Genomic DNA, 12544 nt, shown 5'->3' with positions numbered 1-12544 from the left:
AGGTGGCCACCTGGAGTCAAGACTACACTTCCCGGACTCCATTTCTGCCAGTGTGGGCCTGTGCTTAAGTTTTAGCTGATAGAATGTAAATGTAAACATTGTGTGCCATTTTCTAGAAACATCCTTAGTGAGAGAGGCCTGCCTTTTCTCCACCCTTCCTACCCTTTGCTGGCTGGAATGCTGACAAAGGGGCAACAGCAAGAAGAGCTTTCTTGAAACGTGGGATAGAAATTATGTGCCGAGGGTGGGGGAGCAGCCAGACCAAAGGAGCCTCAGTCTCTGACACCACACAGTGCCATCCGCACCTGAAATAAGTACCCTCAGATTTCATTTCTATAACAGAGAAATGAATGTCTGTCCTGTTGAAGCCCTGCTTTGGGGATTTTCTACCAAGTGAATCTACTCATAACAGACACGTAACTTAATGGCAAAATCAACTGCTTAATAGAAGATCAAAACTATGGATACCAAAATATATTTCAAAAAAAGTGATCATGTAATGCAGTTAGAAGCTTGTTATTCCCTAGGGCCATTCAGGCAGGTTTCCAATTGAAGACCTGGGAGATGGGGAAAATATTTGAGACCAACTCTGAATGAGCCTGTCAATGAAGGGATTTATTTTCAAGAAGAGGTCATAGGGTTAAAAAAGAAAAATAAGGATCATTTCCATGAAATAGCTTCAGCCAACTCCTACAAAATCAGACGGAAAATAACTACAAGTCAAAGTTGCAATGAAATTAATGTAACTTCTAGCCATTTTCTCTTTGCCCTTAAATACTGCTGTAATTGAGTTGTAGAGTAAGTCAGCAAAACATCTAACATGACACATCATTTTCTTGAATATCAGTCTGCACAATGACAAGATAATTAAATTACTGTGTTATTACCAAATATAATTTCCAGGAAATTTAACTTCTTTCTTTTCCAACTGACAAAGCCCAAAATAAAATATTGAGCATTAAATTGGGCATTACTTAGGGATTTGAAAAAAAATCTATTTTCTCCCAACACAATTAATTTACAGAAATTTCTGTTACTATTATTAAGCCATTAATAGGGACTTCCTAATAATTCTATAAAGTACAGAATAGACATTTTTCACTTAATCTTTTTATTCTTTTCATTAATTATTTTAAAGTTGCATCAATCTGTTAGACTGGTATTTTAAACTTTTTAGAGAGCGTCTTTTTTATTTCCTTCTTTAAATTTTACCTATACCTTTCCACAAGAAATTTCACAGGCATTTGGGAACTTTCAGTTCAATAACACACTTTATATTATGGATTTTATATTCAAGAAAGGTATATAAATATGTAGCAAATCTTGGAAGCCTTTAAGGTGTGAGTGATGGCTGCTCAGGCAAACCATGGGGAAAGATTGGAAATGATAATGGTGTTCATACATCCTCCCATAGGCAGTGAACAAGGTTGGTCACATTGACTCTATTATGACTGAGACTGGCAAATTTTACTTGGTTCCCCAGAATCAGTGAAAAGAGATTTTGAAAACATATCCATAAATCTACTGTGGGTGTTTAATTCAAATATTCCTATCTTAATACGTAGTATGGTATTAGTCTGCTTGGCGTAATTTTTTTCAAAAGGAGAAAAAGCAAAATAATAAATAAAATAGACAAGGACCCTAAGAAGCTCAATTCTTTTTATAGTCTTTATATATTCATTGATATAATATCTTCTAGCTCAGCCACTGTCTGTAATACAGCATCTCTGCTTTTTATTTCACCATTTCAACTCACGCAAATCACTCTTGTGTAAGGGTGATCGATAATGACTTCATCAAGAAATCCACCATTAATGTATCAGTCCTTGTTTAACATGACCTTTTTATCTTTTTATTCTTTTCATTAATTGCTTTTAAAGTTGCATCAATCTATGAGACTGGTATTTTAAACATTTTAGATGGTGTCTTTTTTTTCTTTAAATTTTACCTACATCTTTCCACAAGGAATTTCACAGGCATGAAATGATGTTCTCTCACAATGATGACTTCTCTCTACTTCCAGAAAAATCTCTTCATTCTTGGCCTCCATAACCCTAATTTCTCTTGGTTTTCTTCTTACCTCTCTGAGCAATTCTTCTAAGTCTACTTTGCTGGCCTTCTCTTGTAACAGGCTCTGAAGTGCCAATGTTCCCCAGGGTCTTGATCATGGCATTTTCTTGCATTGCACATTTCTATGGTTCAAGTACTACTCATATGTTAGAGCTTCCCAATTCTATAATATTATCAGTCTTGGAACTCTCTTCCAAGATTCATGCCTTTACTGCTTGTATTATTCTGAACTTTCTTTTACCTGAACACCCCCGAAGAAACCAAACCTGGACAAACTTCTTTTATTTCCTAAATCTCTTCTGTCCCTCATCCCACCTTTATCCAACCACAAATCCTATATACTCTACATGCTAAAAACCCTTCATGTCCATCTTTTATTTGTAATCTGCATTCCCACTGTCCCTTATTCAGCAGTCATCTGTATGACTGCAAAAATCCAAAGAGAAACAAACAAGCAAACAAGAACTTTCTAAATGATCTTCCTGCTTTTAATTTCATCACATTTCCATTGTACTACTGCTTATGTGATTTTTCTAATATATGTAACATAGCCACTTTCCTATTCTACATCTTAATGTGGCTTTTCTTTCCTTAAGTCAATATCCACATCCTTAGTAGGGTATAGGAAGCCATTCATGCTCTGAGCGCCTTCATTTCTGGGCTCTTCTGCCACCCTCCACACACTCACTCACTTCAGCAACCTTGAACACTGATGTTTACTATGTGTGCTGCAAACTTTCTTTCCTCTGTGCCTTTGGACATGCTGATCTCACTGAATCCAAAATTCTTCACCTCTTTTTCTGCCAGGAAAATTTATCTTTTAAGACTCACCCAAAAATTTCTTCACGGCTAGGTCAACCTCTTTTCCTAAGCCATATTAGATGCTCTCTTTCTCAGCTTCCTTTAGCATTTTGTACATGCTTTCATTACAGCAATTTATACCACGGCTTGTATGCATTTCTTTATATATACTTTGTATAGCCTTTTTTTGTATATCCTTCCTGAGGAAAGGAATCATATCTTATTCATTTTTATGACAAACACCAGGCACAGTGCCTAGTGCTCGAAAGATGTTTTTTATATTAATATTAAGCAGAGAAGGAGGATATGCATATGAAAGATATATGATCCCTGATTTCAAAGAAATAACATTACAATATAAATATTTATAGTGGAAAAAATATAAAATAGATTGCTTATGTTCCACCAGAGAGTAAAATTAGAAGAATTTACAAAGAAAAAAATTACTCACTAAAATAACGTACTCTCTAATCTTTGGAGTTATCTAACTAGCAAGCAGGAAGCATCAAGAGTTAGTGAGCTTCTGATCACTAGATTCAGGCTGAAAGAAGATGGCTTAATGTCTTCAACTCGAATGTGGTCTCTATTCAACTCTTGTATTGGATGACAGTTCAGACCTCTACAAGCCCTGCGTGCCTGATGTCATTCTCTGAAAAGGCAGACAATTAAGGGATTCTGAAATAATATTTTTAGTAAATAAGATTATTTGGTATCTCTGCCTCAATTCTGTAATTTAAAATATTAAATTTGAATTAATTACAGTGTATTCATGGTAAGAGTTCACTAAAATTTTACAATTCCACAATATTCTGGGAATGGACAACTAGAGACATTATTTTGGATTTATTTGGTGGTAGCAGAGTACAATAATTAATACCTCCTTTCCCCTACCTGAGACTGGACACTTTGTAAAGATGAATATAGGAGTCAGATAAATTAAGGTCAAATATTAGTTTGTTATCAATAAAAATGAACAGCTTTGGGTTACTGATAAAGCCACACTCTTCTGCAGGCCTAATAATATACCCTACATTGAAAATACTGATTGCCTTAGTTCCTTTTGTGCTACTAGAGCAGAATACTATGCACTGGGTAATTTATAAAGAACAGAACTGTCTTTTCTTTTCTTTTCCTTTTTTTTTTTTTAAGACAGAGTCTCTCTCTGTCACCCAGGCTGGAGTGCAACAGCCTCTTCTTGGCTCACTGCAACCTCTGCTTCCTGGGTTCAAGCAATTCTCCTGCTTCAGCCTCCCGAGTAGCTGGGATTATAGGCGCCCACCATGACACCCAGTTATTTTTTTGTATTTTTAATAGAGACAGGGGTTTCACCATGTTGGCAAGGATGGTCTCAAACTCCTGACCTCATCATCCGCCCACCTCAGCCTCCCAAAGTGCTGGTGTTACAGTTGTGAGCCACCACACCAGGCCCCTAGAACTGTATTTTCACAGCTCTAGAGGCTGCAAAGTCCAAGATCTAGATTCCAGTATCTGATCAGGGTTTCCTTGCTGCATCCTAACACAGCAGAAGATGGAAGAGCAAGAGAGAGACAAACTCTACGTCTTCACATGGCAGAAAAGCTGAAGAGATAGAACTCACTCCCTCAAGACCTTTTTACAGAAGCATTAGTCCCTTCCACCTATAAACCTCCCATCAGGCCCTACCCTATTGCATTGGCAATTAAGTTCACAACACAGTAATTTGAGAGGACACGATCAATCCATAGCACCCATTCATCTAAAGATGCTGGTTTCCTCTGTTGAGACTGCCAGAAGGTAAAGAGCAGAGCCAAAGAAATTTGGGGAGGATCCAGAAAAACTTTAGCCAATCATACTTTTTTCTCTTCCCCCATTTTCAATGGTCAGTGGAAGGAGAGTGAGTGAGTGAGTGGAAAGAAATTAGAAATGCTCCTATTATTAATTCTTCTGGAGAGTTAAGAAGACTTTTCCTTTTCTCTATGGATGCATGAAGAATAAGGAAGTGTTCTAACATACTCTTAAGAGCAATGTTATTTTCAGTAGCTTCCTACTCTACAATTGGCCTTACATATTAAAAACACAATCTCTGATATTTTGAAAGATTCAAAATTTAGCAGCTGTACTGAAAACTAACCTGTTTCTTTAGAATAACTTCACTATTTACTTATGTACTCATGCCTTCAAAAAAATATTTATTAAATGCCTATCATGTTCCTGGTTCTTTTATGCTAGTGATCGAAGAAAAATAAGCCACCATCAATGTCCTTAAAGATCTCTAGCTGGAGAAATGGCCAATTAACTAATAATAATAATAGCAATATTATTATTACAGTAATAATAATAATAATAATTATTACAGTAATAATAATTATTATTATTATTAATACACAGTATAATGGAGGAAGGACTATTATACCATGAACCCAAAGGGGAAGGGGCAATTAATTACTAGAATAAAGAAAAAGAAACATTATAATAAAAATAACAAAAAGATACTGTCCTGATGTAGGCTTTGAAAAATGAATAGGAGTTCACTAGGAGAAGATGAGTGGGAACGAAGCTATCCCTTAAAAAAGAAGGCTCACGGGCAAAGGCACAAATGTCTGAATATGCAGCATCTCAGAAATCATTAAAAGGAAAGCACATTTGATATATGTAAAATATTTTCACATTTCACATAAAGTTTATTAAAGCAGGGAAACTTTTGCGTAGTTTAATAAAATTACAAAGCTCTAGAGGTGAGGCATTTTGAACTAGTTAATAACCAAATGATTTAAGGAATTATTCATTAACCACTAACAAATACCTCCTGCATCCCTCATCTTTGGTTAAGTTCCAACAGTAATATCTCAGAGGTCTTGGCACTTGAAATCTGAATTTAAGCATTTATGTCTACAATATAAGGACCAAAAATATTTTGCTTCTGGGTCATTAAAATTTTTAGAATAATAAGCCCTTCCTTAGCAGCCTTTCTATTTGGTAGAATGCCATTCAGGAACGTTTTCTGTATCTGAATTCATAGGGGAAATAAAGTGGTGCTCTTGTTAAGGAAATCCATTTCCTCCAAAAGGACAAAGTATGACAAAGACTGTTTTTCCAACTTAATGTAAATTTCATAACATCAGCAGCGTGAAGTGCAAACTGCCAAATGGAAAGGCTCACACACGTCCCATCCACATAACACATGGACTCAGGAGGGGCAGAGATGACATTTACTTTAGGAACTATACATCTTCCACACAGCTTCTAAGATCTGCACTGGTGAACCCACTCCTGTCTGTTGAAGTCTTTGTCTTTATTAAATGCCTTCTTTCAGGATGGCTAAAATGATGAGAGGATTTTTGCTTGCTTTTCTTCTTCTTTTCCTGTCTCTTTCCCTTTACAGATACAGCCCCAGTGATTGAAAAACCTGACCTGCAAATCTGACCGTTCCACTTATCTAGGACTATCTCTAAGTACAAGGTCGACATTATCTCAGCCTGCATCCTGTGTAATTATAGTATTTGGCTGGCATTGCTGAATAGGGGCTGAAATCCATCAGGTTTTAGTTAATCTTCCTTGAGTAATCACAGCTGGTTGGCCGGAAGAAAATGATTATGAAATAAAGTTGTTGTGTCTCAATAATAGAGATTATTGATATGCAGGGCAAGCTCTATCTAAGGTTAACCTTTCTCTACATATGAAGGCTCTGTATAACTGAGGAACGATAAATTATTTCTGAAAAGTCTGCTTTGCTTCAGATTTTAACTTCTCCTTTCTTTTCACTTTTACTAAATCCCCCACCAGTCCTGAATTTTCATTACACGGCACTGAAACACATATACTAACCCTTTGGAAGTTTTTCAAACAGATTCAACTAGCAGTTTAATGGACATGAGATCAGTTTCCTTCGAGTCTTTGAATAGAATCTCATGTTGTTTTATTAAGAATCTTTTTTATTGTGCTAATCTTGAGGCTATGAATTATTCACACTATAGACAGGATGAGAATGAATCTGCATGGTGATATTAGAGAGCATGTCAATTGATATTGTAGTGGTGCAAGCTGTATATTCAAAACATAAAACAGACTTACACAATTGGAGAAAACTCCCCATCACTGTCTATGCAATATGAACAATCCAGCATACGTCCAATCCAATAATTTTTACTCCTTCTTATAATAAGAGACGATCATAAAAGATTTATCTAGCAACTGTAAAAAGGCACAGATGGTGGTATGGTGGTTAACAGCACATATTCTGTAGTCATAGCTAGCTTTGCCTCTCACCAGCTGTGTGACTTTGGGTGAATTACTTAACCTCTCTATTGACTTAGTTTCCTCGACCTTAAAATAGAGATGATAATAATAGTAGCTGTCTCATGTGCACATCATGAGGATTAAATGAGTTAACATATCCAGGATGCTTAGAACAGTTATTGACATTTAAAAAGCATAGTAAGTGTTCACTCTTGATAACATTAAAACATACAAAGAAACAGGATTGGCGGGATCCTAACATTGTTGGATAGGCAGTAAGTACAACTTGCAAGATCTTTAGCCCTAAATTCTTGTTTGATACTTGACTTCAGGCTATTAACATTTAACCAGAGACTCATAAATAAAATGAACTGTAGTTAAACTCATCACGTTAATGCTTCTACTCATGAGAAAATAAGAACGCACATAAAAATAGTATACCATGGATTTTGTCTGAAGGGTAAGATGAGAGCAAGAGGACAAGGGAAGATGATTTGCTTGAGGCTGATGGTTCTGGGCATGGTGGCTTCCGGACTCTTCCTTATACCATTGCTGTCATTGCCCTTACATCACATGACTGGGATGACCACGGAAGTTCCTCCTACAAAGAAATACATTTCAGTTTCTGAGTTTCCAAGCACATTTTGGCATCCATGCCTTGGCTATTGCACTGACTCTTCTTTCTTCCTAATTACATCCCTAATGTAAATACATCCAGCAATAATCCTTAATTACATCCTCTTAATTATACAGCTACTGCAAATGCATGCCAACTCTCCTTTGTCATCATTTAAGTCAATTGGTTAATACTAAACCAAACAAATACACAGACACACAAGAAAGCCATCAGTGGGAAGTTTTGAATAGAAAGATATGTTGAGAAATATGTATTTTTCATTTTTATTTTTTAAAGCCAAAGCAAGTTTATTAGGAAAGTAAAGGAATAAAAGAATGGCTACTCCATAGGCAGAGCAGCCCCGAGGTCTGCTGGTTGCCCTTTTCTATGCTTATTTCTTGATTATATGCTAAACAGCGGTGGATTATTTGTGCCTCCCATTTTTGGACCATATAGGTAACTTCCTGACATTGCCATGGCATTCGCAAACTGTCATGGTGCCGGTGGGAGTGTAGCAGTAAGGGCGACCAGAGGACACTCTCATTGCCATCTTGGTTTGGGTAGGTTTTAGCTGGCCTCTTTATTGCAACTTGTTTTATCAGCAAGGTCTTTATGACCTGTATCTTGTGCTGACCCTCTATTTCATCCTGTGACTTAGGATGCCTTAGCCTCCTGGAAATGCAACCCAGCAGGTCTCAGCCTTATTTTACTCAGCCCCTATTCAAAATGGAGTTGCTCTGGTTCTAATGCCTCTGACATTTCCCCCCTCCCTTTTATAAGAGAACCCTTAATCCTAGGGGTTGCAGAGGGACAATGATCAGTCTTCTGTAACTTCTTCAGGCTGAATAGGGGCGAAGTTATACCTGCCTAACTATTGGGTCTCTTGCATTTAGCACAGAGAGAAGTTCAGTCAGAAAGCACTGGTATAGTGAGGGCCATTCATAACTCTTGAATTCCAACACATGGTGATATCTGAAAGGTTAATAACTATTTAATTTAAGAAAACATTGAGTAAGCTTATTCTGCATTCCTACACAAGATTACAACAGCAATAGGAATGTGTATTTTTAATAATTCCTCTTAATTTCAGTTTAATTTAAAATTTTAGAAATTGCTTCTTAATCATATTACATTTCTTTCATTTTTATGAATCTTATCTAGATTTTTAAAACACAACACAGAGAAAAGTTTCAAGATAGAGTCTAGATGTCCATTCTGTGTTTGTTTATAAAGTTTCAGATCATCATCCATATATTTCTGTATTCTCATTGATCTTCCAATATCTTCTTTTATTTGGCTGAAGATCATATATAAAACGTCAAAGCATGTCAAACACATAGATCTTCTTTAAGTACAAAAAGAATTGACAATCCATTTGAGAGTCATTAGGGTGTAATTTATAATCTAACATGAAATTATACCTGTCTATTTTCACCACAATAAATCTGCATGGCTCTTACTAATATCAAGGAAACTTATTAATGTGTCTTAATGGAATGAAAATTTAAGAATAATAAGCATTTTGAAAGATAACACCACTGTTAATTGAAAGACAAACATTTTTTAAGTTAGATTATTTGAGGAATAAAGTGACTGTATTTTGGTTCTTGAGAAGAGGCCATTCTCCAGACACCATCTTTTTAGGAATTTATAATGGGAAGATTCTAAAATCTTGTTTTGCTCCCAAATTCTGTCTCTAGATATAAGGAAGAGATTATATAAAATTAAACTTTTATATACATAAAGATTATATAAAATTAAACTTCAGAAAAATAGTAAAAAGTCAAACTATGTTAAACAAATCATTATGAAAATAGAACCTTCATAAGATAATCACTTTCTAGATTTTTTTTTAAGTAGATGTTTGTTTTGTTTTGCTTTTAAATAATGTTCAGTGCTGCTTGTGTTTCCATTCCTATAGGGGGCTTCCTAACATCTGTTTTCCTTTTTTTTTTTTAATTTCCACACATGACCTTTGGCCTATTCTCTGTGTTTGGAGAAAAACAGGAATTAAAGTTGACATTATCTCTATGCCTTCTCCAAACTGCATAAAGTCACATTTGTAGCCTGTCTTATATCTAAGCACGGGCTTTCTGACCACAAAATCAATTTATCTATTGTTTAGGAGGAAGTTTCATAATGTTCAGAATAAAGACCTGCAACCCCATAGTCTGGGGTTCTGGGGTGCTGCCAGGGCTTCAAGGCACAAGAATATTTTTTCTAGATCTGTGGTCACTGTGGAAAGTGTATCTGGCCTAACCCAGTGTTCTAGAAAATCCCCAAATCATGAAACAAAATGAAGTTCTTTTCATAATTCTAGCATTTAGTCTCTCACATGAGACTGAAGAATGTGATACTAATGTAGTATGAAAATTATATTGTGTGTCTATTTTAAGCATTAGACAAATGAGCAGGTACTTAAAAATCCTGTATAAGAAGTAAAACTTTTCACCAAAAGTAATGATGAGATAAAGAATTTAATATTATACTACTGTATACTACACATTAGAACACAAAAATCCTGAGCTGTACAGAACAAATATTCCAAATAAGTGGGTGAAATAGCTAAGAGACTGGCCAAAGGAGCCTCTCTTTTTTAGTATAGATGCTGGGTATAATCTATACTTTCATATGTTCTTTCTTTTAATTGTTATAATTTACATACCAAAAGTACACAGATCTTATGTATACAGCTTGATGAATGTTTCCATAAGGATATACCTGTGTTCCATGCCTTCTTAAACAGAATGTTCATTTAAACATTACAGTTTTCCTGATAGCCTCAGAAAGTATTGTGTTAAAAATACAATATTGACTTCAAGGTCTAATGATATGACTGGAACCCCCTTACCCCTATATTTAAAGTCAATTGGGCTTTATTTTACTTTGGTTCTTTTGTTTTCCTATAGACGTCTGCCTTCTTTATTGCTTTAGTTTTCTTTACATCCCTGGGCTTAATATGGGGTCAAATAAAATGTTTATCAAATGTTTACAATAATGAATTGGGTATCAGATGTCCATCCTTATGGATATGATCTGCACAGTGAGACTGAGTAATATTGAGTATTTTGTTATAATAGATAAGTTTATTATCTATAATAGATAAGTTTATATAATATTGAGTATTTTGTTATAAATAGATAAGTATTAGTAATGTTAATGAGCTTTATAATGTAAAATATCTTATAAACCTGAACTGAGGTAAGGCTTGGTACATTAATGTTTTCTAAGGCCTGCTAATTTAGAAACTACTTACTCTACTGATTAAGACTTTGGATACACAACAGTGCCTAGAAGGGTCCAGTCATTCAGAACCTAATGGAGACATCAAGACAACTGGTCAAGAATGACTAATGTCATATTACAGAATAAGACAAGTCTCATAAAAGACTGTTCAACAAACTGCCTGTTTCCACACTGTGGAGGACATATATGAGCTCTGTTTTCTCTATTTGAAAGCTTCGGAGACATTAAGATTTCCTAAACCACCTCCCCTATGTTCAGAAATGGCAAAGAATTATATTGCAAAACTTTGAAGAGTTTCTCTGATTTTTACAACAAATATGCTCAACTGAGATGGGTTGGAAGGAAGACACCTTAAGGATCCCCCTGTTTCACCCCCACCTTCACCCCAGTATGTACTGGCTGCTCTTGTGAATGTTATGGAGGCAGTCACTAAGGAAAGAGAATTGTCCTGTTACCTAAGACACGCGATTGCAGTTGAAGAACATGCTCCACGCTCACTCCAGCCCTGTCTCAACTTGCAAACAGAGTTAACACAAATCGCAGCTTTTCTACTCCTTTTGGCATTAGCAACTAGTTTTACAAGTTTTCTTTAAAGAGTGAATTGCTTCCTATTTATCTATATAAAATGCTTTTGTACATATTTTGCTACATTTTTTAATCACAATGTAGTACCGTGGAAAGAACACTACCTGATAGGACAGAATACAAAATGTTCTGGGAAGACAAAGGTGGGACTAAAACAAAAGGATGGACCTTATAGTTTCTTTTATTTCCATGATTCTAGGATCATTATTATTAGTTATCTATTTGTAACGTTGCCTGGGTTTCTAAACCTTTTTCCCAAATGTTCTTATACAGTTCTTTAAAGTAGCAACTTTTTAGACATCTGTTAATGCTTTTTAATTCCTTAAAGAACACTGATAACCAAAATATTTTCTATGATGGATAGAAGTATGTAATTAAATCAGAAACCTTAATAAAGACTGGCTGTTTCTGTTCACCATCAGACTTGAAAACTAGGAATTTATTTTTGGTTGACTTTGTTTTTTTTTTTTTTTTTTTTAATGTGTCATACGTGTGATTATCAAGGTAGTAAAAGAACATCTTTTCATGACACCAGAATGGTCAAATATGAGACGTATTTATCTGACTAGCCATTTGAACAATTCTTTATATAAATGTGATTAAATCCACTTCCATATTCTATACATATGACCCTTCCCTCTTCCTTTCTGAGTTTGTTTCTTTTTGAACATAGTTTATCCTCCACTGAAAGGTTATGTATCTGATATTTCTTAAAAAAAAAAAAAAAAAGTAGTCCTGTCACAGTGCAGGCATACACTCACTATTTGTTTTCTCCTCTTTCTGAAAATAGGAATTCAAAGACAATTTCAGGAACAAGGTAAGCTGTCAATTCTCTGAACAGCTAAGGCACTATTCTCAATGACTTCCCAATAGTAAGCACTACTAACTATTGCTAAGCCCAGTTTATGCTCCTCCCAAATCTGCTCATTCTCATATGCAAGTTGATTTCAGGTGCTATTGAATCAGTCCATACAACTTGGACACGAAGCATAGGACAAGTGCAAGAGACAG

This window comes from Theropithecus gelada, chromosome 5, assembly GCF_003255815.1.
Source record: "Theropithecus gelada isolate Dixy chromosome 5, Tgel_1.0, whole genome shotgun sequence".
Lineage (NCBI taxonomy): Eukaryota > Metazoa > Chordata > Mammalia > Primates > Cercopithecidae > Theropithecus > Theropithecus gelada.
The sequence above is the reverse complement of the archived record's forward strand: the minus strand, read 5'-3'. Positions refer to the sequence as shown.